Source organism: Apis dorsata, unplaced genomic scaffold (assembly GCF_000469605.1).
Source record: "Apis dorsata unplaced genomic scaffold, Apis dorsata 1.3 scaffold_326, whole genome shotgun sequence".
NCBI classification, from domain to species: domain Eukaryota; kingdom Metazoa; phylum Arthropoda; class Insecta; order Hymenoptera; family Apidae; genus Apis; species Apis dorsata.
In genome coordinates this window covers 101,425-104,985 of record NW_006263594.1, presented here as the reverse complement: position 1 = coordinate 104,985, position 3,561 = coordinate 101,425, and positions in this window count along the sequence as shown.

Sequence of the window (3,561 nt, the reverse complement as noted above, 5' to 3'; positions counted from 1 at the left end):
AAAAAAAAAAAAAAAAAAAAAAAAAAAAAAAAAAAAAAAAAAAAAACGATTCTCTCATTTCTCATCGTTACGAAATATCGTCGAATAATATTTGAAATTATATTTCACGTAAAAAATCAACTATTCTTTGTCCCAAGGATCCATCGTCGTCCATGGAGGGATCGATAAAAAAATGTGAGTGTGGTGGACATATTGTTTCATCCATCCTGGTGTTTCCTCGTCCGAGTTTCGAAAAATCGTTCGACCGTTGAAACACACCTTCCCCCCACTAACGATACTCTTCCCCTTTTTATTTTCTAGGATTGAGGAGGAGCAACAGGCTCCAGAGGAGATGCGCGCGCAGATCGTTGAGCACGAATCAACCGCCCCCCGCCCTGTGCCCGTGTTGCGGAAGAATGTACAAGATGAACAGGAGTTTAACCACGCACATGAAGTACGATTGCGGTCAGACGAGTTTCGTGTGTCACATTTGCTCGGCCACGTACGGGAAGAATGTTAAACTGCGCAGACACATGTTGCAAAAGCACGATATTTACATCCCGCCAAAGTATTCCGTCCCCAAAAGAATATTCTAGATATTATCGTCGACGCGAGCCTGAGAATCTTCCTTTTATTTTCTTTCTCTTTTTGACGAGGATACTGTTCGTCCAATATGGTTTTTACGATTTTTTTTTTTTTTTTTTGATTTTTAAACTTTTGACAATGTTCTTTTTAACGATTTTGATCCTTTACAGTATTTTTATGTATTTTTAAAAACGTGGTCGTCATGGTGAGTAGTTGTTGGAACGAACGTTTTTTTTTTCCTTTTTCTTTTTTTTACTTATGATACATGAACAATTCAATAAGGACAATTATATATTGATGAATATATAATTGATGATATGTTATATGATTAATATGTTGATGAAAATTGAATATAAAGAAAGGAGGGGAAAGAGGGAAAAATAAAGAAAATAAATCGAGGATCGAGGATTAGATTGAAGAGGAGAAGAAAAATTCTTTATTTTTCTCTCGATATCTTTTCCATTACAGGGAAGAGGAATAAAGGCAAAGATTCAGGATAAGGTGATATTTAAACGACGCGAGTCTGAAACCCGAGTGATTTCTTTTCTTGAGAGAATTTTGCTCAATCAACGTTTTACGATTTTTTATTTTTCTAATTGTTTTAATCCTTCCAATGTGTACTTTTAAAGCAGTCATGGTGAAACAATGTTTCTTTTTCTTTTCTGTGATAAAAATTGAACAAAAAAAAAAGAGGGGGGGGGGAGAGGGAATAGAGAAATAAAGAAAATAAAAAAATTCAAGCACCAAGATTAATTAAAAATTAAGGAGAAGAAAATTCTTTACTTTTCTCTCTGCATCTTTTACCCCTTTACAGGGAAGAGGAACAAAACTTAACAAGGATATCCAGGATAAATTCAAAAGAATCGAATAAAATTGTAAAAATGAATAAATATTGCGCACACCACGTTCGATCTCCCTTTCATTATCCAATTTCTTTTCCAGTAACCTTTTCCAGAAGTTGCAACTGGTTGTAACCGTTTCGTCTCGACTTGTCCGCCAGATTCCACTTGACATTTCGTTTTCCTTGTTTTTCAGAGTCACGAATCATCCTATCTGGAACGAGAAACGGATGCTCGAGGACAAGCACGGAAGGTTTCACCTGCCACCAGTGCGGCAGATCTTACCAATTGAGGCACAATCTGGTCAAACATTTGAGATTCGAGTGCGGTGGCCAGAAACACTTCACCTGTTACCTGTGTCCGGCGAGGTACACCCAGAACGGGAAGCTGAGGCAGCACATGCTTAACGCGCACAATATTTTCGTGCCACCGCGTAGAACATGGATAAGATCCGCTCACGGTTGAACAACGCTACCGTGCCGAGAAAGACACGAAGAGAAGAAAGAGACTCAGAATATCGCGTGTGCAACCGTTTGAGATTAAAAGAGGCAATCATCTTTTGCACAAACATGATGATCGAATTCCTGCTCGTCATCGTGTGTAACCGTTTAGATTTAAAGAGAGAAATAAATCGTTAACGAATATCGTTGTAAACGATAAATCGAACAGATCGACAGTGGCCCGTCACTTTTCCATTCGGATTTTCAGGATTCTTTTCCTCCGCCATTTTCCATCTTCGCCGAAGAGAGAAATATTTTTTTCCAGATCTATATAAATTTTCGTCGAATTCTCGAAGAATGCCCCCGTGGATTTCTTATCGTCCATCGAAGATAAGCAACGAGGAAGAATCGAGCATCGGAAGAAGATCGAGCCAACCTGCAATGATGTGATGCCGGCCATTGAAGATATCGTTTCCCGCGTTTATTCCCCCGCTTTATACACTTTCCCCTCCCCTATGTAGAATTTAATAAAAAACGATTGACTCTGATAGTCGTGACTTCGTTTCTTGCTCGTTTTAAATCGAATTGTTTTCAATATGCTCGCTCGTTTCGGTAAACCGGCCACCATCTTGGAAGAATATACAAGAAATATAATAATATATATATATAACGTTTTTCGCGTTGTTAAACTCTGGACTCGACGAAATCGATGAAAAAAAGAATTATTGCCAGTTTCGATTTTGACTTCTCTCCTCCTCCTCCTCCTCCCCTCCCTCCTTTTCGAAACTGTCAATTAATTGTCGGTCCATTTATTATCGAATTAACAATTACATTTTTAATCGAATCGAAGACTTCTTCTCGCGAAGAATCACAAATCACTCGAAGATCGACGCGTTTAAGTGTCAGATTGATTAGAGAGAGAGAGAAAGAGAGAGAGAGTGAGAGAGAGAGAGAGAGTGAGTGAGAGAGAGAGAGAGAGAGAGATATTCTCGCATCTAAAGAGAATAACTTCTTTCGATTTATAACGAAAATTGTACGGATTTCCGTTCTAGTACGAAGATATATTCTGACGTCAGTGTTTTTTCTTTTCGTTCGACAGGTTACGTGAGCTTTCGATTCCCCTGCCAGCAATGCGGACGGGGATACACGAGGCGGTGCAACTTGAGGAGGCACATGAAATGGGAATGCGGAGGAAAACGCCAGTTTCCGTGTTACTACTGCAGCTACAGTTTCACTCAGAAGACGAGCCTCCACCGTCATCTGATCGCTATTCATAAGATAGATATTGTCAATGGAGTAGAGCCTAATCTTATGTTGTAGACGATCTCGCGACATTTCTTTTTTTTTTTTTCCCTCTCTACCCCCTCTCTTATTGATTAATTTTCAACGAGAATCCTCGTCCAATCATCGACGATCGTATCGTATCGTCTCGTCGATTTCACTTTTAGAAAAATTAATACTTACCCTTCTCCATTTCATTTAATGGATAAAAAAAAAAAAAAAAAAAAAAAAAAGAAAGAAAGAAAAAAAAAGAGAAAAAAAAAAAACGAATATAATCCTGTGCCTCTCCGTGCCTCTCGTAATAACGCCCTTCCACGTAAAAGAGGCCTTTTCGCTTCCCGTTCGAATCCTCCCCCTACCCCGTTGCTTGCTCGCTTGCTTGCTCCTCCCCACGTCCCCCTTCGATTATATCCCATCCATTTTCCCTATTCGATGAT